Source organism: Nicotiana attenuata, chromosome 8 (genome assembly GCF_001879085.1).
Source record: "Nicotiana attenuata strain UT chromosome 8, NIATTr2, whole genome shotgun sequence".
Lineage (NCBI taxonomy): Eukaryota > Viridiplantae > Streptophyta > Magnoliopsida > Solanales > Solanaceae > Nicotiana > Nicotiana attenuata.
The window spans coordinates 21,549,309-21,576,482 of NC_031996.1; positions in this window are offsets into that span (position 1 = coordinate 21,549,309).

Here is a 27,174-nt window from a genome sequence, read left to right on the forward strand (position 1 = left end):
TTGACCAAATCCAAATTCAAATCCGAAGCCGAAGCCGAGCCGAGCGAGCAACGATGCCGACTGCGCGAGGCTTGCCTTCTTCTTAACTCTTTAAGAGCTCGAATAAGAGCAATTGTATATATACCCATCAAAAGTCGTTTCCTCCTCCAATAAGGGACAATGCCCCTTTGTCAATGAGGGAAAATTAAATTTTCATTTTTTCCTCCATTTCCCATTCACTTTCTTTTAAGCTAAAATAAGCTTAAAACCCCAATAATCCCCCATATGAATGGGGAACAGCCATATCACGAAAATATGCATGAAAAAATGTGTGATTCGCAAGCAAGGATTAATTGCATCTGAATAAGTAGGTTTCCCTTTGAACTTTTCGTAGTGAACTTATGTCGGATATAATCGTTCAATCGGTCGATTTAATATCTTTGAACCGTCAAACTTTGGTGTATACCTAGACAATCATAAGCCACACAATCAATCCTTAACTGTCTTTGGTTCTCATTGTTGTGTTCGTTTCAGCCATGAACACCGCCCGGTTTCACAAGTGCGTAGAGAACTGGCCTTACAAAATTCTCCTTGAAGCGGCTAACACTTCACTCTTACATAGGTGATTCCTAAATGTGTCACCTCATAGATACACTATTTGATATACCCCGTATCTAATTTAGAAACCATTAAAAATCTTTAATGCTTTATCCTTGGTACTGAACATTGTCTCATCATGAGAATGGACCAAAATTTTAGTTGACAATGTTGAACCGTCATTAATGACATTGTTTGATCTCCTTGAACCTAGATCTTGGGATCTCCAGTCTTCTAGGTAAAGTTACCACCACAATGACTTGTCCTCGGCCATAGTCCCATTTCCATCGATGATTTCTCAACTACCTCTCTAGTTAGGCCTTTCGTAAGTGGGTCCGACACATTATCACTTGACTTTACATAGTAAATCGTGATAATTCCTCTAGAGAGTAATTGCCTAATAGTTTTATGTCGTTGTCGAATATGACGAGATTTACCGCTATACATAACGCTCCCAGCCTTCTCAATTGTTGCTTGACTATCATAATGTATACATATTTGGGCCAATGGTTTGGGCCAAAATGGAATATCTTCCAAGAAATTTCGAAGCCATTCAACTTCTTCACCGGCTTTATCTAAGGCTATGAACTCAGCCTCCATTGTAGAGCGGGCAATACACGTTTGTTTAAACGACTTCCAAGATACCGCTCCTCCACCAATAGTGAATATATATCCACTTGTGGACTTAGAATCAGTTGAACCAGTGATCCAATTTACCTCACAGTATCCCTCAATCACCGCAGGATATTTACTGTAGTGTAAAGCAAAGTCCTGGGTATGTTCTAAATATTCCAAAACTCGTTTCATTGCTATCCAATGAGATTGACCTAGATTACTCGTGTATCGACTCAATTTACTTATAGCACAAGCTATATCTTGTCATATACAATGCATTATATGCATTAAACATCCCAACACACGAGCATATCCAATAGTGATATTCTTTGGCCTTTGTTCTTTGCTAGTGCAAGATTTACGTCAATTGGAGTCTTTGCAACTTTAAAATCTAAGTACTTGAATTTTTCAAGTACTGTTTTAATATAATGAGATTGTGACAATGCCAGACCTTGAGGAGTCTTATGGATCTTAATACCCAGAATTAAGTCGGCAACTCCCAAGTCCTTCATATCAAACTTGCTAGTTAGCATACGCTTAGTCGCATTTATGTTGGCAATGTCATTACTCATTATCAGCATATCATCCACATATAAGCAAACAATGACTATTTGATTTGGAACATTTTTAATGCACACACATTTATCACATTCATTTATTTTATAACCATTTGACAACATTGTTTGGTCAAATTTCGCATGCCATTGTTTGGGTGCTTGTTTTAGTCCGTAAAGGGACTTAACAAGTCTACATACCTTCTTTTCTTTACCTAGAACCACAAACCCTTCAGGTTATTCCATGTAGATTTCTTCCTCCAAATCTCCATTAGAAGGCCGTCTTAACGTCCATTTGATAAATTTCAAGAATATGAACTGCAGCTAATACTACTAACGTTCGTATGGACGTAATCCTTGTAACTGGAGAGTATGTATCAAATAGTCAAGACCTTCTCGTTGTCTATAGCCTTTGACCACAAGTATTGCCTTATATTTATCAATAGTGCCATCATCTTTCATTTTTCACTTAAAAATCAATTTAGAATCCAACTATTTATTTCGGGGAGGAAGATCAACGAATTCCCATATATGGTTGTCCAATATGGATTTTAAGTCACTATTGACTGCCTCTTTCCAAAATAATAATTTCGAAAAAGACATAGCTTCTTTCAATGTTCGACGCTCATTTTTCAGTAAGAAAGTCACAAAATCTGGTCCAAATGAAGTATACGTTCTTTGACGTATACTATGTCTTGGATCCTCCTAATTAAACATACTTTATTTTGTTTCTTCCCAAGATCGTTTAGATCCTTCACTAATCGACTCACATTCCTTTTTATACGGATATATATTTTCTAAGAATTCATCATTATCTGATTCTATAACCGTATTATTATGAATGTCGGAATTTCTAATTTATGAACAAGAAATCGATATGCTTTACTAATGGTCGCATGTCCTATGAAAACACAATCAATGGTTTACGGTCTTATTTTTACCCTTTTGGGTTTAGGAACTTGCACTTTTGCTAAACACCACCCACTTTAAAATAATTCAAGTTGGGCTTCTTTCCTTTCCATTTTTCATATGGAATGGATTGTGTTTTGTCATGGGGTACTCGATTTAGTATCCGCCTAGCCGTAAGAATGTCTTCCCCCTACAAGTACTGTGGCAAACCAGAACTTATCAACAATGTGTTCATCATCTCTTTAATGAACAATTCTTTCTTTCGGCAATCCCATTGGATTGGGGGAGTAAGGGGTCGTTGTTTGATGAGTAATTCCATTTTCTCAACATATTTCTTAAAAAGGAGATTCATATTCACCACCCCTATCACTTCTTATCATTTTGATTTTCTTGCTAAGTTACGTTTCAACTTCATTTTTGTAGTGCTTGAAGGCATCTATTGCTTCATCTTTACTATTAAGTAAGTAAACATAGCAATATCGAGTACTGTCGTCAATAAAAGTTATAAAATACTTCTTTCCACTGCGAGATGGTATTGACTTCATGTCGCAAACATCTGTGTGAATTAAGTCTAAAGGATTTGAATTCCTTTCAACTGACTTTTAAGAATGTTTAACATACATAGATTCCACATATATTTGACATTTTGATCTGTCGCATTCAAACTTAGGCAATACTTCCGAATTAATCATTTTTCACAAGGTTTTATAAATGACATGTCCCAAACATATATGTCATAAATCATTTGACTCAAGTAAGTAAGAAGAAGCTGAAACTTTATTATTCTCAATGACCATTACATTCAGTTTGAAAAAGCCCTCAGTGAGGTAACCTTTTCCTACAAACATCTCATTCTTACTTATTACAACCTTATCAGATACAAAAATGCACTTAAACCCATTCTTAATGAGAAGTGCAGTAAAGACTAAATTCTTCCTAATCTCGGAAACATGAAGGACGTTGTTCAGAGTCACCACCTTGCCAGAAGTCATTTTCAGAAATATCTTGCCACATCCTTCAATTTTGGTCGTTGCAAAATTTCCCATAGAAAGCGTCTCTTCGGGTCCAACGGGAGCATATGTAGCAAAAGCTTCTCTAACAGCACAAACATGGCGAGTGGCTCCAGAATTAATCCACAACTCCTTAGGATTTCCCACCAGGTTGCATTCAGAAAGCACAACACACAAGTCATCAATATCTTCGTGTTTTTCAACCATGTTTGCTTGACCCTTCTTCTTGTCTTTCCTTGGAGCACAACAATCTGCAGATTTGTGCCCAGATTTCCCACAGTTATAGCAATTTCCTTTGAACCGCTTCTTGCATGGGTTGCTTTTCGGTCCAGAAGCCTTCTTTCTCTTTCTATTATTTTGAGGAGGATCCTCAACAATGTTTGCTCCCATCATTGTTGAATTTCCACGACCTTTCTTTTCAGCATCTTTATTGTCCTCTTCGATTATCAACCGAACATTGAGATCTTCAAGCGACATCTCATTCAATGAAAATTCTGTTAGTAATAATAAATAACTAATACTTTCAACATAAGTATTAATTTTATACTTTCAGCAAGGAGATCGTGAATAATCACTTGCAATTCCTGGACTTGGGTAATTATCTATGATTTTGTATTCCAAAATTTTAGCGGCAACAAATTTCTTCAACCTAGCATTCTCAGTTTTGTATTTCTTTTCAAGCGCAATCCACAGTTCTTTTGATGTCTCCACATTACTATAAATGTTATACATATCGTCCTGCAGTCCGCTAAGAATGTAATTCTTGCGCAGAAACCAAGAATGCTTCAACGCTTCTGATAAGTAGGGATTTTGACTACTTATTTGCACCCTTTTTCTTTCGTTTTAGCTCAAAAATTGCTTAAAGGTATTCCCGAAAATTGATGAAATGTACTTTCTTGCAGGAGTGTTGGAATATGAGTCAAAAAGATGAAAATCAACTCAAGAAGGAGTAATTTTAGATAAGGACTACAATAAAGCAAAAGGAGTAAAATGCGGACCGCACAATATTGTGTGCGGCTGCAGACTATGAAGAATCATCGGTCAAATTTTCTGTTCAAAGTGCGGACCGCACAATTATAGTGCAGCCGCATAAGATGAGGTTCAGAGAGGTGTGACTTTGGGACCATTAAGAAGTGCGGACCACACTAATATTGTGCGGCCGCAGAATCAAAAGTGCTGTCGTACTCAGAAATGTGCGGACCGCAGGAGTCTCCCTTGTCAAAGCTCAAAGTCAAGAGTGCGGCTGCAATTAAAAATGTGCGGTTCGCAGAATCTGAACAAGTGCGGCCGCAACCCAGAATTATGCGGCCACAGAAGTCCATCCTGTCAAGCCATTTTCAATGTGTGGACCGCACACATAATTGTGTGGCTGCAGAATCTCCGCAAGGGTAATTTTGTCCGATAATTTCAGCTGAGTATAAATATTTCTTTTTATCAAATTTAGGTTAAGTTTGAACATCGGAATATAGATAGCCATTTTTCCTTTACTGCTTTGGGTAACTTTGCAATAGTTTATCATTTTAACATTGGATTTTCTTCCCTTTATCATCTATTATGAGTTTAATCTTATTTTCTTCTTTAGTTACTTCAATCTTCTCTATGAGTAGCTAAATTTCTAGCTAGGGTTGTGACCCAACCCTAGTGTGGGCACCTAATGGGTGTTTAATTTAGGGATTGTTTGTGATTGGATAAGTGATATTTGGCCTAGTTCTTGCTTGAATTTAAGAATTGATGGTTGCAAACATTGATTCATGCCTAATTGACTTAGACTCTACTTGAGAAAGAGATCCTAAGTCTAGGAAAACTTGGCTAATAAGGAATTTGGGTGAACTCAAGAAATTGATAGCCCCAATTAAAGGGTTGAATCTGGAGATAGTAAGACCCGACTTGAGCATCTATCACTTGTTTTGTGCATTACCCATTTGGACTTGAGAAAGCTAAATTGGGCAAAACCACTCTATCTACTGAGAGGTATTGAGTGGGTAATCGCGTGTTATTGGTATATTACGACCCCGATCAAGGAAACTTACCCTAAAACCCACAATCCGTTAGGTAACTACCTAGGAGGAAGTCACGACCCTAGATCTTTTATAATAGAAACAACAACACCAAAAATATTGTTATTTAGCTTTTCATGTGCAAACATTAGCATAATCATTAGAAGTAGAAAGAAACAACCGAACATGTGGATGTGAATTTTGGGCACATCATACACTTAGTCTCGATATATACCTAATCCACTATAAGCTCTCTGTGGAATCGACCTTGATTCACGTTGGGTAATTATAATTGCATCGACTGCTTCACAATCTCAATTAGTGGTGTAAATTTGGGCGACATCAATTTTTAGCACCGTTGTCGGGGAGCTAAAAATGAATTTAGCTATATATTTGGTTTTGTATGTGATTTGTCTTCCTTTCCTTCCGAGTTACTAATCCTTTTGTGAAAAGAATTGTAGGTGATATAACGACTCTCAACAATAATGATCCTCTTGGAAACGTGCCATTGGGGGATGACGGGGATGATGACCATGTTGATGAGGTTCCTCTTGAACCTCAAGAAAATACACGAGGCCGGCCATCTCAAGACAATGTTCCCGTCCCACCCCCACCTCCTTCAAGAGCAGCAGCACACCGGGTGTTGCCGAATGAAGGATACTCAAGTGCCATAGTCTCACCCCGCATTAGGGCGGGAAACTTTCAAATCACAAATGTCATGCTTAAATTGTTGGAATAACAGGGATTCTTCACCGGGGCTCCGACTCAAAATGCATACAAGCATTTGAAAGGGTTTGTTGACACTTGTTGGGGGAGTAAACAAACCAACGTCTCCGATGATGCTTTGCGATTGAGGCTATTCCCTCTCTCTACGGGGGAAGGCTTTGGATTGGTTAGAGAGGTTGACAAATCATTCTATCCATACACGAAGGCAATTTTTCGAGAAATTCATTTTCAAGTTCTTTTCTCCCGGGCATATGACAACTCTTAGGGATGAGATTCTAGCTTTCAAACAAGAACCCAATGAGCCTTTGCACGAGATAAGGGAAAGGTATCGTACTATGGTGAAAGAGTGCCGGAACAATGACATGACGGAGGCTATGATTCAACAAACTTCTTATAGGGGGATCAATACTACCAATCAATGCGTGGTCAACCAACATTCCGGTGGAAATTTCATGACAACGCCGCATGCGGAAGCTTGTGAGATTCTTGATGAAATGGCGGAAACTTCATCGTCATGGGAAAGTAGAGCAAACGTTCCTCAAGGTGATCCAAATGTGATTCACTTGCATAAAGAATTACATGATCATGGGCAAGCATTTGCCAAGTTGACCACCACAATTAATCAACTAGCCAAAGCTCAACTTCAACAAGTGCAAGGTCCCAAGTAAGTAAATACAATGGAAGGAGTTAGTATGATGGTAAATAAGAGAAGGCAAAAGGGTCCTCAAATGCAAAACCGGGTTGAAAATTATGAGCAAGATGATAGCCGATTTGATCAAGTCGGACAATACAATGAGCAAGAGGAGGAAGTACTATATGTGAACAACTTCCAATGGTTTATGTGATCTTGAGGAGAGTATCAACTTGATGCCATACTCGGTGTTCAAAACTTTGGGGATTGGGCAAACAAGACCCACATCTATGAGGATGAAAATGGCGGTCTTACAATGAAGAGACCTTTGGGAATTATTGATGATGTGTTGGTTCGTGTTGACAAGTTCATCCTCCCGGCAAACTTTGTGATTCTTGATTGTGAAGTGGACTATGAGGTGCCTATTATTTTGGGTAGACCTTTCCTTGCTATGGGGAAGGCTCTTGTTGATATGGAAGCCGGTGATCTCACTTTCCGAGTCGGTCATGAAAAGGTAGTCTTCCATGTTTGCAAATCTATGAGGCAACCGAATAGCTATGAAGTTTGTTCGTTCGTGGATTTGGTGACCGATGTGATAATTGATGATGCTAGTGCCACAATGATTGTTGAGGATAATTTGGAAGCCGTTTTTCTCAACCTTGAAAATGATGAAGAGAAAGAAGGCTATGTGGAATGAGTGAATGCATTGCAAGGAATGGGGTCGTACACTTATGAACCCCGCAAGTTATCCTTGGATCTTGAAAACCGGAAGACTCTTCCAACAAAGCCCTCAATCGAGGAGCCTCCCACTTTGGAGTTAAAGCCATTTCCTTCGTATCTCAGGTATGAATTCCATGTCCCTTCTTCTATTTTACCGGTTATTCTTTCCTTTTATTTGACTAACATGCAGGTAGAGTCCACATTGGAGGTGCTACAAAGGAGGAAGAGAGCAATTGGATGGACATTGGCGGATATTCGGGCATAAGCCCTACCTTTCGCATACACAAGATTAATTTGGATGAGGGTGCCAAACCCTCCGTTCAACATCAAAGGAGGCTAAATGAAGCAATGCAAGAGGGGGTCAAAAAGGAGGTCATAAAGTGGTTGGATGCCTGGGTTGTTTAACCTATTTCCGATAGTTCATGGACTTCTCCGGTGCAATGTGTCCCAAAGAAAGGGGGCATGACTGTGGTTACCAATGACAAGAACGAGTTGATTCCTACAAGAACGGTGACCGGATGGAGAGTGTGTATGGACTATCACAAGCTCAACAAAGTCACAAGAAAAGATCATTTCCCACTTCCCTTCCTTGATCAAATGCTTGACAGGTTGGCCGGCCGTGCTTTCTATTGTTTCCTCGATGGGAATTCCGGCTACAATCATATTCTTATTGCTCCGTAGGATCAAGAAAAGACTATTTTCACAAGTTCATATGGTACTTTCGCATTCTCGCAGATGCCATTTGGGTTATGCAATGCACCGACGACTTTTCAATGGTGTATGATGGCTATTTTCACCGACATGGTAGAGGATATTCTTGAGGTCTTCATGGATGGCTTTTCCATGGTTGGGAATTCTTTTGATGAATTCTTGAACAATTTGGATAAGGTCTTGGCAAGATGTGAAGAGACGAACTTGGTATTAAATTGGGAGAAATGTCACGTCATAGTCGAGGAAGGCATTGTCCTTGGCCATAAAGTTTCAAAGAATTGTATTGACGTCGACAAGGCCAAAATAGAAGTGATTTCTAAAGTTCCACCCCCTACATCCGTGAAGGGAGTGAGAAGTTTCTTGGGTCATGCGGGGTTCTATCGCCGATTCATCAAGGATTTTTCCAAAGTGGTGAACCCTTTATGTAAACCTTTGGAGAAGGATGCAAAATTCCATTTCAATGAGGATCACATGAAGGCGTTTGAATTGCTCAAGTTCAAATTGACAACTACTCATGTTATCACCGCACCAGATTAGAGCTTGCCTTTTGAGTTCATGTGTCACGCAAGTGATGTGGCGGTTGGAGCAGTTTTGGGGCAACGAATCAACAAAATTCCATCTAGTCTATTATGCTAGTAAGACCATGAATGATGCCCAAGTCAATTACACAGTGACCGAAAAACAGGTACTTGCTATTGTCTTTGCTATGGAGAAGTTCCGCCCGTACTTGATTGGTACAAAGGTGATTGTCCACACCGATCATACAGTGCTTCGATACTTAATGAGCAAGAATGATTCAAAGGCAAGGTTAATGTGGTGGGTGCTTCTATTGCAAGACTTTGATCTAGAGATCCAAGACCGCAAAGGTAGTGCAAATCAAGTGGCGGACCACTTGTCTCGATTGGAGGAGGAGGGGAGGCCACATGATGGCCTAGAGATTAATGATTCCTTCCCCGAGGAGCAGCTTCTAGCTATTTCAATGACCGGGATGCCATGGTTCGCCAATTTATCAAATTATCTTGTGAGGTGTCATTGTACCGAATGAGTTCTCTTCAAACCAAAGAAAGAAGCTCAAACGGGATTGCCTTGACTATTATTGGGATGAACCTTATCTTTTTCGTATATGTACCGATGGTGTGATTCGACGATGTGTGCCGGAGGAAGAACAAATGGAAATTCTTGAGGCTTGCCACTCTTCACCTCATGGTGGTCACCGTGGTGGAGCTAGAACGACAACAAAAGTGTTGAGTTGTGGATTCTTTTTGCCTACTCTCCATAAGGACACTCGTGATCTAGTCAAGCGTTGTGATGAACGTCAAAGGGCTCGTGGGATTTCTAAGAAGAATGAGATGCCCCTCACCACCATCTTGGAAATTGACATCTTTGATGTGTGGGGCATTGATTTCATGGGACCGTTCATCAGCTCTTGTGGGAACACTTACATTTTGGTAGTTGTACACTATGTGTCAAAATGGGTTCAAGCCGTAGCTTTACCCAACAATAAAGCTCGATGTGTTGTGGCATTTTTGAAGAAGAACACTTTACAAGATTTGGTACTCCAAGGGCTATCATAAGTGATGGGGGTTCGCATTTTTGCAACAAGGCTTTTGATACCTTACTCACCAAGGCTATCATAAGTGATGGTGTCACACACAAAGTCTCGACCCCCTATCACCCTCAAGCAAGCGGACAAGTGGAAGTCTCCAACCGGGAGATCAAGAGTATTTTATCAAAGACAGTGAATGCCAACCGGATGGATTGGTCAAGAAAACTTGATGATTCTTTATGGGCTTATAGGATGGCTTACAAAACACCGATTGGGATGTCTCCATATCGATTGGTGTTTGGGAAGGCTTGTCATCTTCCGGTGGAACTTGAGCATAAGGCTATGTGGGCATTGAAGAAGCTTAATCTTGAATGGGATGTCGTCGCCAACTTAAGGTTGACACAATTGAATGAGCTAGATGAATTCCGATACCATGCCTACACAATCTCGTCTCTATACAAGGAGAAGATGAAGTACCTCCATGACAAGTGCATTCGGAGCATGGAGTTTAAAGAAGGTGATCTTGTGTTGTTGTTCAATTCTCAATTACAGATGTTTCTGGGCAAGTTGAAGTCATAAGGTGTGGCCCGTTTGAAGTTGTTGGTGTGACACCAGTCGGTGCATTGGACTTGAAAAATAAGAATGATGAAGTGTTTAGAGTCAATGGGCACCGGGTGAAGCAATATCTTGGAAAAGTTGATGATGACCACATCATGGAGGTTCTCCATTTCAAATGATTGGTAATTTGCGTCGTGCCGCGACGTTAAATCAAGCGCTTCCTGGGAGGCAAACCATGTGTTTTTTTTCTTTTTCCTTTTCTTTTTCATTAGATATGCTTTATTTTGTGCTAACTAGTTTTGAAGTGTATGCAGGAATGGGTGTGCATTGCCGGGACTGTGTCATAAACATTGGCGAATTGCTGAAAAATATGCGGACCGCACATTAATTGTGCAGACCGAACATTCTAATTGCAACAGGAAAAATCAATCCGCGGTCGCACAATTCTGTGTGCGGTCGCACAACTGGAGGACAAAACTTGCAAGCTCTCTGAAGTTGGTCTGTCAAAATTCATAGCCAATCTACAGCCGCACATACAATTGTGCGGTCCGCACAAATTCTGCGGCCGCACTCACTTTTTTCCGGACCGCAGAGCTTCAACATAGTCCATGTAAAGAGTGCGGACCGCACTCAAACTTGTGCGGCCGCACTCAGCTTAAGTTTGGGGCGACTTGGTCAACCTATAAATAGAACCTCAGTGCACTATTCACAACTTTACACACTCTGAGTTCTTGAGACCAAAGCAAGCACATTGCACGTCCAATTAGTTCACAATCCTCATTCATTACAATCAATGTAGATTCTTACCTGCAATCCTTCATCACTGGTATGTTCATTGGATCTTTAGATTTTTTGATTTCTTTTAGTTTTTATTCTTCTGTGGTAGAGTATTTTTAGACCTAAAATGTCAAATATTAGTTATGTGTGCTTAAAATCATGTGGGCAATATCATATGTGTTCATTGGGGACTGGGTAGATCATTAATCATGTTTAATTGCAAATACCATGTCTTAATTGTGTAAAAATTGCCAAACATAATGTCAGTGGTGCGTGATTTCAAATTGTGTAGCCACACACAAAATTGTGCGGTCTGCAGATCTTAGAATTAGGGCAAATGTGTTGCATGAAAAGGGCGGACCACACTCAAAATTTTGCGGTCCGTAGAAAATTGTGCGGTCCGTGGAAAAGTGTATGAGACCGCACTGTTGAAAGATCAGAGAACCAGTAGTATGAACCTAGGATTCTGCGGTCGCACTCAAAATTGTGCGGTTCGCACATCAGGATGTGCAACTGCACTTTGAAATTGTGCGGTCCGCACATGGTAGTTTGCGGCCGTACTTATTTTTGTGCGGTTCGCACTGTCTCTTCTGTAGTCTGTTTTCGTGCAACTGTAATGCAATTATTTCCACTGTTTTGAACTCCAACAGACTTACCTTATATTGTAGACAATGGTTCGATCATGAGGTCGAGGTGAGACTTCTAAAGGGAGGGGTGAACCCTCTCGAGGCCGAGCCAGGGGCAACCTCCCACTTTCAGTCTAAAGAGCAATAAACAAAAAGGCAACTGCCAACAAAGTCCCTGAACCCTCAGAATCCTATGAGTATCGCCCGTCTAGGGAAGCTTCAGAGGGTAACTCTATGCAAGCACAACCCAATGCCCAATCTCAACCCAAAAAAGTTTCGGGTAGACTACAATTGAGAGATGAATCCTCCTCCTTTGCTAGTTCTTCTGAGGGTTTAGAAGAGGGTAGCCAAGATTCTGACCCCTCTTCCTCACATGCCTCGGCATCACCAATCCCCATTGATGATGATGATGATGCTCCTGATGATGGTAGAGGGGGTGACACTAGAGTGGGCGGCCTAGAGAGGTCGAAGAAGAAGGAGATATTGGAGGATAGATTTATGAGCTTGACAGCCTTCACGAGGCTCAGAGAATGGTGGCCTCAGAGATCGCTCACACTTTAGCGGTAATTCGTAGTGAAGGATTTGTATAAATACAATTCAAATGTCCTTTGGCAGTTCAGGAAGCGCAAGGGGAGGATGTGGTTTACCTAGAGAGTCATGGATGCCAATGAGCACTTGGTAGGTGAATTTGATGCCAATGTGGCACACATCAAGAAAGTTACCAAAGTGACCAAAGTGCATATTTTGAAAGTCTGATTTGATCAATGTACGCTGAACACCTACATGAGATTCGAGGAGGTAGAGGCAGTTTAGTATATAGAGAAGCTTGCTATGGGTGATGCAGCTCGCCCTTGGGTAGGAAAGATCTTAGCAGCTCCAGGACCACCATCACCGTGGATCACAGCGGGAGTCCCCATTGCACGAAACACCCTTAATTTTAAAGCAAAAGGGTGGCAAACCTTTGTGTGCAGCTGGTAGACCCGAGCAGAAATGAGAACATTCTTCCACTTCCCCGAGCAGTTTTGGTGGCATCTATCATGGCCGGGTACTTCAAAGCATTGCGAGTCTCCCAGACATTAGCGAGTCTCAACAACTGGATGCAGACAGCTACTTCAAAGCTGTCTGACATATCCACTGTGTTGCAGTATAGTCTTGTGCCCCAGCAGCATCACAGGTAGCTCCGTTAGGAGAGGAAACATTTTAAAAGATCATATAAATTAGAAGACCATTATGAATACTCCGGTGGCACATGGGACAGTCATTGAGAAGTTCGGAAAACAGGTGAAGAAGATGTCGAAATCTCAGGCTTCGAAGAAGCCAGTGGATAAATGCACAAAAGAAGTGGCCATGATAGCATCCGCTGGAGATATACCATTTGATATGCTGATGGAGTCAGCACCATCAGTACCTAGGGCATCATAGGCAGCAGCTGGCCAGTCTGAGGAGCCAGACCTTACTGCCCACACTGCTGAGGAGATGTTGCAGATGTTCTTAAACCCTATTATTCTCCGATCGGAGGATGATGAGAACCAGTTGGCAAAGCCCGAGGATGCTGATGACCCCATGCACACTGAGACCACATAGGGAGTTCTCTTAATACCCTTCCTTATTTTGATTGTTATTAAGCATTGAGGATAATGCTTGTTCTTATTCAGGGGGTGGTCTATTTTGATATATTTGATATGACATTGGCTTGTAATAACTTTAATACTCTTTTTCTTTTATCTTTATTCTCTCTTTCATTATGTATATATTCCTCCCTCTCTTTTTATGTATATATTCTATTCCCCTCGGTTTGTATATTCATTTGACTTACTTTCATTAGTTTATTTCATAACTTCTCTAGTTTTTTTGTCTTAGTAGTATAAATTCTTATTTACTTTAATAGCTTCTTTTTATGTTTAAGAGCAATAAGCCATTGGTTTTCTTAATGCCACGTTTCTTTCTAAACGTGGGTTTTGTGTGAACCGGGTGGCTCTTCCCAACGATGGATGACGTGACAACCTTCTTAAGGGATTGAGTCTGTTTTTGATGTTTAGGTAAATACGGTAGTATTAATGAATAAAAAGGTTCAAGCATGCCTCACTTGGTACCAAAACATTTAACTACGGCTTATGGTTAAAAACAAGTTCTTGGCAAGAAATAGCTTTAATTAGTGACCTTTAGACTCTTGTGTTGACTTAAGCAATCATTGAGTGTTTTAGTTGAACCACTAGCGATTTTCAATCTTGAATATGGTTGTTGTGGGCCCTCGACACTATCCTCTTTAATAATCCAATTGTGTGAGAAGTGAGATTTTTGTTGCAAGTCCAAGTACCCGTGTGAATGGTCTACAACTTGCCCCGAATGTGTTTCTAGGCAAAATTCTCTGTTTTTCTTGGCTTGAGAAGTGATTGTAGGCTCTCCTTGACCCGCTTGAAATTTTCCATGTCCCACCAATGTTTCTATCCCTAGTCAACCCATTTGAGCCTAAGACCTTTCTCATTTAATAGCCACGTTACAAGTCTTTACCCATTTTGGAGTGACCCTCTCTTGGCATCCTAGCTTTCCTTATCACTCTTGAGAAGTAATTGGCTAAAACGTAAGTTTGGGGGAGAGACAAGGAGATTGAAAGTGGTAAGAAGGCACAAACAGAAAAGAAATGAAGAAAAGGAAAGGCAAAGAAAAAGAAAGAATGAACAAATGAAAAATACAAAAAAGAAAGTGAATAAAGTGAAGAGTTGAAGGGATTCAAAGAAAAGTAATGATGCAAAGCATGGAGGAAACAAAGAAGGAGAAAATGGCCATCATGACTGAGAAAGAGTGATGTTAAGTCTCCCTAGTTCCCCTGAGGAAAAAGATAATGACTCAAAGAATAGGCAAAACATGAGCCAAAAAGAAAAAAATGGAGTGCTTAAGAAAAGATGAACCCGTCCCTATTCCAACATTCCCTACCCCTGTCCAATAAGACCTCATTACATTCCGAAAAAGCCCTATGTGATTTCAAGCCGAGTGGACTTACATTAGTGGTGATTTTTATGAGGGGCAAGCATATGGTACCTAGAGCCATACTTGTGACATTCTTTTGAGAGAGATGAGCGAACTTTTCACAAATCCTTGAATTGAATGCTACATTCTTAAGTGATATATGCTAACGGAGAATAGAGGAGGAGGAGTTTGGGATCCACAATGACCTACATGAAAGAGCGAGCTTCCTTGATGAATAAAGTCAACTCTTGATGCTCTAGTGTCATATTTGAACTATTGTACTTGAAAAGTCAAATCATTGCCTTGTTGATAATTCATAAGTGTTGTGGGTAATTGTTGGTCCCAATTGATATGTGTTTGATTCTCCTTAGGCAAGCTAAAATAGATCTTTTCATGTGGAGGTGGAATTACCTTATTTGCTTGAGGACAAGCAAAAGCTTAAGTTTGGGGGAGTTAATAAGTACGGATTTTAAATACTTATTTTCACCCTTTTTCATTCGTTTTAGCTCAAAAATTGCTTAAAGGTATTCCGAAAAACTGATGAAATGTGCTTTCTTGCTGGAGTGTCGGAATATGGGTCAAAGAGATGAAAATCAATTCAAGAAGGAGGAATTTTGGATAAGGACTAAAATAAAGCAAAAAGAGTAAAATGTAGGCCGCACAATACTGTGTGCGGCCGTGGACTATGAAGAATCCTCTATCAAATTTCCTATGCGAAGTGCAGACTGCACAACAATAGTACGGCCGCATAAGATGAGGTTCGGAGAGGTGTGACTTTGGGACCATGAAGAAGTGTGGACCGCACTATTATTGTACGGCTGCAGAATCAAAAGCGCGGTCGCACTCAGAAATGTGCGGACCGCAGAAGTCTCCCATGTCAAATCTCAAAGTCAAGAGTGCGACCACACTAAAAAATGTGAGATCCGCAGAATCTGAAGAAGTGCGGCCGCAACCCAGAATTATGTGGTAGCAGAAGTCCATCCTGTCAAGCCATTTTCAAAGTGCGGACCGCACACATAATTGTGCGGCCGCAGAATCTCTGCAGGGGCGATTTTGTCCGATAATTTTAGTTGGCTATATATAGTTCTTTTTTTCAAATTTAGGTTAAGTTTGAACATCAGAAATTAGATAGCCATTTTTCCTTTACTGCTTTGGTAACTTTGTAATAGTTTATCATTTTAACATTGAATTTTCTTCCCCTTATCATCTATAATGAGTTTAATCTTATTGTCTTCTTTAGTTTCTTCAATTTTCTCTATGAGTAGCTTAAATTCTAGCTAGGGTTGTGACCCAACCCTAGTATGGGTACGTAATGGGTGTTTAATTTAGGGGTTGTTTTTCATTGGGTAAGTGATATTTTTCCTAGTTCTTGCTTCAATTTAAGAATTAATAGTTGCAAACATTGATTCATGCCTAATTGACTTAGACTCTATTTGAGAAAGAGAGCCTAAGTTTAGGAAAACTTGTCCAACAAGGAATTGGGGTGAACTCAAGAAATTGATAGCCCCAATTAAAGGGTTGAATCTAGAGATAGTAAGACCCGACTTGAGCGTCTATCACTTGTTTTGTCCATTACCCATTTGGACTTGAGAAAGCTAAATTGGGCAAAAACCACAATAATTACCGAGAGGTATTGAGTGGGTTCGTGTGTGTGATTGCTATATTACGACCCCGATCAATCAAACTTACCCTAAAACCCGCAATCTGTTAGGTAACCACCTAGGTGGAAGTCACGACCCTAGATTTTTTATAAACTTGAAAAACAACACCAAAAATAACGTTCTCTAGTTTTTCATTTGCATAATCATTAGAAGTAGAAAGAAACAACCAAACATATGGAAGTGAATTTTGGGCACATCATACACTTAGTCTAGATATATACGTAATCCCAATAAGCTCTCTGTGGAATCGACCCCGACTCACATTGGTTAATTACAATTGCATCGACCGCTTCACAATCCCAATTAGTGGTGTGAATTTGGGCGACATCAACTTCAATCATGAGAAAGAGTTCATTTTCTAGAGTTTCGTCGGGCAGAACCGGAACAACATCCTTAATGAAATTCTGTAGACTTAAGGTCGTCAAGTAGAAGAACATCTTCTGCTGCCACCGCTTGAAATCAATCCCGAAAAATTTTCCAGGCTTTTCTGCTGGTGCCGGTGCCAGTGTCGATGCTGTTCGGCTTGTCGATGCATTGGCAGTCATCGTAGGAATAGCATGGGTTCCGTTCTCAGTCGTCATATCTGTAAAAGAATGACACAGACAAACATTTAATAAACGGCAAAGTTTTTATATCTTCAAACCAAATAAAACTACAGTAGAATATCATGTAGACATTAATCTCCAACGGAATAGAAAATCGCTAGGACTTTAATCTCCGAATAATAGATAGTAAACCAAAACAGAATATACGTTAAAGTAAACAAATGGAGTAGAAAACCACGAAGGCTTTAATCTCCAAAACGGGAGTAGAAAATCGCAAAGGTTTTAGTCTCCAGAACAGTGAGTATAACACAAATACAGAAAATAATTAAGTTCTTTAAGCTTGTTAGTATACTGTATTCGTAAAATAATTCCGGAGAAGAAAACAAAGTATAAACAAAAATGTAGAAGGAGTAGAAATTAACCCGAGCCCACTGAATTCACACTGTTTCCTTAAGGAACTTAATCCCCTCCGAAATTGAATCTTACAAGACCCAGCTCTGTTGTAAGTGCGGTATCCATTGGGTATTACTTGAATCGAAAGCGTCATAAAAGTTTTAGTTAGTTCATACCAATATTTTAAATTTTCTAAAACTGGATAAGATATACTGTTAAAATAAATCGCGTTGCGAAAACAACAATACGTACCTGTCAATAACGCAGTGGAAGAATCGTTGAACTTACCACCAAAATAATAGCCCCAAGTCGTACTCTAAATCTCTTGAAAATAGAGTTTTATCCACGGACTAAATATCCTATATTTTGTGTGTGTTTATGGGAGAATTCAAGAGGAAGTTTTTCTGTCTCTTGATGTTGAATCACAAAGCGTATGCAGACTTTTCCTTTTAAAGAAGAAAAGATACGGTTTTCTTCTGAAAACCCAACTTCACACTTTTCCATATTTTTCTCGCAGTAACTTCTTTATAGATAACTCCCTCTCATTTACATGGGTTGGGTCAGCCCATATAGAGCGACCCAAAACCAAAAAAGTTACGATATCTCCACTTCTCTCATGATGGGTTAGACTCAAACCAGTGTCATGAATAATTAACATACTTAATTCATACAGACAAGTAGTTCGTGTGACCTGCGAGCATCAAGAGCTATAATATATTTCAAACCTATTAAGGTTATTTTGGAGCTCTATATAGAAACTCGATCACATTCATAGAAGATTCACTACTAACATGAGGATCTTATTACTCGCTATACCCCAGACATCAACTGCTACTCCAGTAGCTAGTTATTGGATCCCACATCCTCGAAAGAGTCAAGTTCATGTTTAACTTTGTATTCATAATTATATTTGAACCCTCATGGGAAGTGTAATGGTTGACCTATGAATACAAGTTAAATTACTAAATTTTTAGTTGTCTTCCCTTTCTACTCGAATCATTCCATTCCAAATCAATTGCTTTCTCAGACATGCACTGCATTGCCGAATCACTCATGGCTATTAGTGACATGCTAAAGTAGAAACATCAATTGGAACTTCAAGAAACAGTAAAAGGTCCAAGGGTATTCCAATAAAAGTTAATGTAACTTCTTTGGGATCTCACACAATGAAGAAGCAGGGATTCATTCGTCTACTATCCCACTGGTCAAAAGCATACGTGGTATGAAACACATGTTACAGTATTCTCACCTTATAAAGCGTGTGTCTTATTCTTTTAATCATTCAACACCGTCAGATCTTGGTCTAGACATCTCCAAATGTCTAACCCGAGTTTCTCACTTCAATAATCCTCAAATCCAACTTTTTGGAGAAACTCACATCTGGCCTACAAAACAAGTCATAATCGAATGTTAAAATTCCTAAGACTGACTAGTTCTCAAGATTGACCTTTACAAGTAAATATAACCTCGCATTATCTAAGGTTATATAAGGTCGCATCTCTTCACGATTCTTAACGTAAGAGGCGATTGCTTATGTGAGAGAGCCAATCTCGCGACTTGTTCGACACACTTTATCAACAAAATATCATCACATTCATACGAGATATAAGCATAAATTCAAGAGTCAAATATTGATGAGCATATTATAATAATCAAGTCACTTTACAATACATAAATATGTTAATATCCTTCACAAACCTAGAGCCATAACATGTTTCTCAAACACGTCTCTAGCTATCGCCTTTGTAAAATGATCAGCTATCATGCTTCGTGTAGGAATGTACTGTAAATTTTTCTCTCTACTTGCTACCATATCTCTCACAAAATTATACTTGATGTCAATGTGTTTGGTCTTGCTGTGATACTTACGATCTTTTGTGTATGCAATAGCCGCTTGACTATCACAATATAGAGTTAGGGGACCCTGAGAGTTCTTTGTAATATCAAAATGCTCAAAGAATCTTTTCAACCAAACAACTTTTTGTACTGCAGACAAACAAGCCACGAACTCAGCTTCCATCATCGAAAAGGTTGTACAAGTTTATTTCTTACTTTTCCATGAAATAGCACCACCATTTAGTAAGAAAGCATAACCGGATGTTTATTTTCTATCATTTCGTTCACCAGCCCAATCAGCATCTATATGTCCTCTCAAGTATAAATCATTTCCATTATAACATAGTGAATAATCTCCAGTTCCCTTCAGGTATCTGGAAATTCTCTTCACAACTTTCCAATGATCTGTTCTAGGATTGGATTGATACCTGCTAACCAGACCTATGGCATTACAAATATCTGGGCGAGTACAAATGATAGCGCACATCATGCTTCAAACATTAATTGAATATGGAACTCGAGACATGTCTTCCTTCTCATTTTCAGTGGGAGACATTTGAAGGCTCAAAGTTTCACCTCTCACATTAGGAGTATCCATGGATTTGCAACTATTCATGCGAAAATGCTCCAAAATTTCCTTTATATAAGTTTCTTGAGATAGACTCAATAACTTTTTTGAACGGTCTCTTTGGATCTTAACTCCAAGGATATAGTCTGTTCACCCATATATTTCATGTCAAATGACTTTAAAAGCCATGACTTGATGGTTTTCAAATACTCCAAATTATTTCCGGCCAAAAAATATCGTCCACATAAAGAGAAAGAATTACAAACATCTCATTGGACTTATTCACATAAATGTAATGATCGTCATTGATCTTGGTGAAATAATACGAGATCTGTCAATACCCAAAATCAACACTCGTGATGGCGCCTATTGTGAAACTTGGTCAGCCTCTACTTAGCAACTCATCACAGTAAAAACTTTGAAAATAAAGACGGAAGCAGTTAAAATTAAAGAAAACCCTTTTTGGAAACAGAAATAATCCAAAATACGATACAATACAACCAAAACCAGGTTGTCACTGAGTACATGAGCGTCTAAACCAGAATACAGTCCACTACAGTGTCTAGAGAATAAAAACTGAAATATAAATAGAGATAAAGAAGGAGGGTCAAGGCCTGCGAACACTGTGCAGCTACCTCGATAGTCTCCGAACTCTAAAGCCTCAATCAGTAGTTGCAGTGACTAGAAGTGCCTGGATCTGCACACGAGGTGCAATGAGTAACGTGAGTACATCCAACTTAGTAACTAACAAGTCCAACCTCTGGACTGAAAGGTAGTGACGAACTCAATCGGTACAGATAAAATAGAAATAACTGTGCAGAAACGTAGGCATGTTTTTAAGTTAAATAGATAGTAGCAGTAAAGTAGATCAAATCTGAAAAATGTGAAGAATTTAACTCTTCTACTTTTACATTCTAACGCACATATTGTATGTGATGCACCATGCTGATAGCCTCATGTGCTCACTCTCTTAAATGCTCAACCACTCAGTACTGTATATAGCTCATACGGCCCAAGGAAGATCCATCCCGGGATATATACATCACTAACCATCAGTCACCCAGTACCGAGAAAGGCCAATCCAGCCCTATGGAGAAAATCCATCTCCATGTATCAAGTACTTCGGACAAGATCCATGTCCAGGGAAGATCCATCCCTCAATAATATCAACCGCGCTCACTGGGGGAGTGTACAGACTCCGGAGGGGCTCCTACAGCCCAAGCGCTGTCAAAAATCAGTATAACCGCTGCGGGGTGTAGCCCGATCCCATAACTGTCACTCATAATCAGGCTCTCGGCCTCACTCAGTCATCAATCTCTCCACTCTCTTTCACGGGCTCACAATGTCATGAAAACTAGTCCGAAACAATGATATGATGTCTAAATAAATAATAACTATGATTGAGATATGATATGAAATGCATGAACATAACTGAGTACAAAATATCAATGAAGTCAGTAAGATGACAACAAGAAACGACCGCTAGGGCCCCCAACAGTACTGGCATAAAGCCTAAACTTGATATCTAGCATGATTGACAACTCAATTACTTTATCACATGATGAAAACACGGTTATCAACAAGATAGAGTCATTATACGGTGTCGTGGAATCAACCAGGTCACAATTCTCACGGTGCACGCCAGCACGCCCGTCACTTGGCATGTGCATCACCTCAATACCAATCACATAACACAGAACTCGGGGTTTCAAACCCTCAGAACCAAGTTTGAACGTATTAGTTACCTCAATCCGAGCAAAACTTTACTCCAAAATGCCTTGGCCTCTCAAATCGGTCTCCAAACATCCCGAATCCAGCCACAAGTAGTGCAATACAGTCAATATATGCTAAAGGGATCAGTTCCACAAGAAAAGTACTACATTATAGCGAAAAAGCTGAAATCAGGTCAAATTCGGCCCCCGGGCCCACGTCTCGAAATCAGACAAAAGTCATAAAACCCGAAAGCCCATTCACTCACGAGTCTAACCATACTAAATTTACCCAAATTCGATAATAAAATCCCATTCAAAACCTCAAAAATATAACTCATTAACACTTCCTCTTTTTCCCTAATTTTCCACCCAAAACCGTAAATTAAATAATGGAATTGAAGGCATAGTCATGGAATTTAGCCAAAATCAAGTAAGAATCACTTACCCCAGTCACCTCCTTGAAAATCCCTTCAAGAATCACCCAAATCTGTGGTCTCTAGCTCAAAATATGAAAAATGGATTAAAACCCTCGTTTTTTGAAATTAAATATTGCTGCCCAGATTTCCTTCTTCGCGAACGCGTCCGTACTCCCGCGTTCGCATACCAGAAGCCAGTCTTCCCCTCAAATTTGCCTTACGCGAACGTGGAGGCATACACGCGGACGCGAACCTCTACTACTTCTAACCTACGCAATCGCGTTCTTTCCTACGCGACCGCAAAGAACAAAGCATGCTCCCTACTATTTCTTCACTTCCCCTATGCGAACACGGACCTCCCGCCGCGTCCGTGATGCCCAGAATCACCAACCTGCACGATCGAGTGCCTCAACTGGCAATCGCATTGAACAATTCCCTAGTTTCCCTCAATAGACCTACGCGATCACGGTCCCACTAATGCAATGGCGTATAAGGAAACCAGAAGAATCACACCAGCAGATATCAGCTATCAACCAAAGTCCAAAAATGATCCGTTAACCACCCGAAACTCATCCGAGGCCGCCGGGGACCTCAACCAAACATACCATCAAGTCCCAAAATATCATACGAACTTAGTCGAACCCTCAACTCGCCTCAAACAACATCAAAAACACGAATTACACACGGATTCAAGCCTAATAAACTTTGAGAACTGAGCAAAAACTCACACTTGGAGAACTTAGCATAAAGCTTCTCCTCCCTCAACCGCTGCAACACAATCCGCAACTGCTGGGCATGCTCTTCCTGGCTACGAGAGTACACCAGGATATCATCAATGAATACAATAACAAACGGGTCGAGATAAGGCTAAAACAACCTGCTCATCAGATGCATGAACGCAGCTGGGGTGTTGGTCAGCCCAAATGGCATCACAAGGAACTCATAATGACCATAACGGGTCCTGAAAGCTGTCTTATGAATATCCGAGTCCCGAATCTTCAACTGGTGATATCCTGACCTCATATCATTCTTGGAGGACACCCTCGCTCCCTGAAGCTGGTCAAATAGATCATCGATACGTGCCAAAGGATACTTGTTCTTGATTGTGACTTTGTTTAGCTGCCTATAATCAATGCACATTCTCATAGAGCCATCCTTTTTTTCCACAAACAGAACCGGTGCACCCCAAGGTGACACACTAGGCCTAATAAACCTCTTCTCAAGAAGTTCATGAATTTGCTCCTTCAATTCCTTCAACTCAGTCGATGCCATACATTACGGAGGAATAGAAATGGGTTGAGTACCTGGCACCAAGTCAATACCAAAGTCAATATCTCTGTCGGGCGGCATGCCTGGCTGGTCTGCAGGAAACATATTCAGAATATCTCGCACCACGGGAACATAATCAATGGTAGGGGTCTCAGCACTAACATCCCTCACAAAGGCCAAATAAGATAAACGACCCTTCCCAACCATACGGTGGGCCTTCAAGTATGAAATCAATCTATTGGGAACATAGTCTAAAGAACCTCGCCACTCGATCTGTGGCAACTCCGGCATCGCCAACATCACAGTCTTAGCGTGACAGTCCAAAATAGCATGACACGAAGACAACTAATCCATACCCAATATCACATCGAAATCAACCATACTAAGCAGCAAGATATCAACTCGTCTCTAATCCCCAAATAGTCACTACACACGACCGATACACACGGTCCACAATAATAGTATCGCCCAGCGGCGTAGATACATGAACAAATGAAACTAAAGACTCACGGGGCATATCTAGATAATTAGCAAAATGCGATGATACATATTTTCGCGCCCCTTTTTCTCACAAAATCGAGTTTCGACATGTGACAACTCTTTCAAGGAAGGGTTTTAAAAGAGAGAGTTGCCACCTAACAGATTAAGGTGCGTTAGGGCACCTATTTGCAAATAGCATTGTTTTAACTAGTTTGCATCACCAAAGATCGGGTAAGGGCTCGAAATTACCTCGAAGAGAAGGTGTTAGGCACTCTTTGAGGTCCACAACTGTGGGTCCCGGCCGAACTCAATTATATGAATTACTCTATGTGATCAAAGCCAAGAAATAATGGAATTACTAAACGTGAATAAATAATTGAAAGACAAAGGGGAGGGGGTCCTATGTTTTTTAGCCTAAAGGATCACCCCGTGCAACATAAATAATACATTGTAACTCCCTCGAGATGGGGCGTTACTCGTATTATTCAGCGGGCACAGACTGTCATCTCCTGCTACCCAATTACTATCTTTAAGTTGTTTACTTAAAGCGCACTAGTGAATTCTAAGTCGTGTCCTACGTGTGCACTACCCGTCCCATGCCTATGGTCCAGGAGGCATTTGGACCTATATTTCAAGGTGGTTCTAGACTTTAACTTAGGCTGCTCAAAAATGAAAAAATACTAAGCGACACACAAAACAGTTAGGACTTTCAAATAAAAACAAGTATAGGCTCAAGTTAGCCTCCGCAATTAGACAACAAATGCACGCAAGTCAGATTAACAAAGACAGTTGCTGATTTTTAGTAGTTGAGATTACGGAAACCTATAGGCGATATCTCTATATGAATCTGGATATAATGGGCGGACATTTATACGTAAAGGCCATTATACTTTCCAAAACCTATATGATTTGCCTACTGATTTTAAACATAAGGGGATTAAGCCTATAGGCATGACATCTAGGTCTTTTACGCGATATTAAATAGTGGCAATCACAGAAACATATCTAGAATTATCTGTTTTAATCCTATAGGCATGTTTTCTAGCGACGGTAACATCACAGTGTTTGGAAACTCATGAACAAACGGGCAGAAATGATAATTAGGTTGATTCAGACCTATTGGCATGCTTTCTACAATTTGTTCCAATTTTAGATCCTATAGACATGATTTCTATAATTTGTAAACAGAACAGCATATGAATGAGCTTTTTGCACACACATCGAATATACAATTTCCTATACGCATGGTTTCTAACACAATTAAACCAAGTATCGAACCTATAGGCAGGATTGCTAACATATAATGGCTGAATATAATAGGATACCTATAGGCATAATTTCTAACACACGATAACTGAACAGGCAATAGCACATTATTGAACCTATAGGCAGGATTTCTATCCAATTTGTTGCAAGTATACAAAAATCCCTTTCCCAATTTCGCTAATACCCCCAAAAATGTTATTGCAGTAATTATTACATTCCCAGAATTCAATGTAGTAAATTACTGAATAAGTATAACTATAGGGAGCCTACAACAGGCCCAAATACACCTGGACAGTCCAGTCCTTCAAACCACAACAACTCCAAATTTCATTCTCATAGATACAAAATAATCAGTCGTTGAGTGATTCACCCATATATCAAGGCAGAGCCCAAATCCCTAGTGTGTCAGAGTTCCCAAGGGATTCAAGAACCCAAGGCAATGCTCACACTAGAGAGATTGATTAGAAACAGTTCAAGGGAAGACTAGGGACCAAGTCCTAGTGTGTTAGAGTTCACGAGGGTCTCACATGGACCCTGAGCAGTGCTCACACTAGGGAGGTCAGAGGACAGAACCTAAATAGCCTTGGCTTTCAGCCGACTAAGAATGAGGATTCAGAAAGGCCAGATAGTAAAGGAATAGGAGATAGTCAAAGAATTTCACTGAGCGGACAGAACACATATACACAAACAAGTAGTAGACATATTTGAACCAATGCATACCTAATCAAGTTTTAGGAATTAAACTCAGTCACATACTAACAAGGCAAGTTCAAAAGCAGATTCATAGTGATAATAGGGAGTCCATCTTAGACTAAGTACAAACACTAGTGTCATAGGAAGGAATCACATTAATCTGCAGTAGGTCAGGGCATGTTGAAACTGATTAACGCAATTACTAGAGGTGTCATAACACAGTAAGACCAGAGTTAAACAGGCCACATTTTAATGTACTCAAAGCAAAGTTGTTATACTATTAAGGAGGACATCTATACCTAGTTAATCAATCCACAGGAAAGGCATAATAGCATACTTACAAGCAGGTTCATAACCTAACTTCGAGAGATAGTTTATCAATAACATAGAGTTAAGCAGGATTTCATTAATCAACTCAAAATAAGGTTTAAACATGTCTCAAACTGCAAGTAATGGCATTTATGCTAACACAATCTAATTGTAGTAACACATTGAGCAAATAATCGTAATGAAATGGTAGAGGGTCTAATAACTCACCAGTTAAGATGAAACAGGGAAGAAAGGAATCCAATAGTGTAGTAAATATCACCAAACAGAAGCAAGAACTTGGAGATTTCTGGCCTTGGCTTTCAGCCGGTCAGGAATCAGACACGGAACAAGATTATTCAAAAGAGTAGGAGCATACAGATTTTGTTATAGTAGTGAATGATTTCGAACATCAAACTTAGGACCTATTTCAAAGGGGAGTGGGGAGGGGTTTAAATAGTGCGGAAACTAAAACATAAACATGGAAAATAATTGATTCAGACACTAAAAGGACAAGCACTTAAATCAGTAAGGAAAGATGTTGAAACCCTAATTATAGGTAAATCACACAAAATCGGCAGAGAAATAAGGACACAATAATCACACAATGCGTAAAGATGAACACGGACAGGAAACTATACAAGAAAAACCAGAATCGAACCAGATGTGGTTCGAGTAAAAAGGGTCTGAAACCCTAATTTGGGTAAACCACAAAATCGACAGAAAATAAGGCAAAGAATCACATATTTGCATAAAACAAACATAGAGAGGAGATTATTCAAAAGGAAACACAGAATTGAATCTGATTTGGTTCAATTAGAGAAGATCTAAAACCCTAATTTGGGTAAAGAAATCGACAAAAATAGGTAGATTCACAGGTAATAGAGTGAATAGAGACAGAATAATGCTAAAAATCAAAGTTTGAACCAGTTTAGGTTTAAATCAAAAGAGAATTTGAAACCCTAACCTTTAGGGTTAAGTACGAACCAGCGAGATACGAGAGAACCGATACAAAGTAACGCGTTTTGACTCAAGGTCCTCCAGATTCATGAGGTAAACATAGATTTGGACTGAATCAAAGTGGGGTACATGCCATGTTTAGGCAA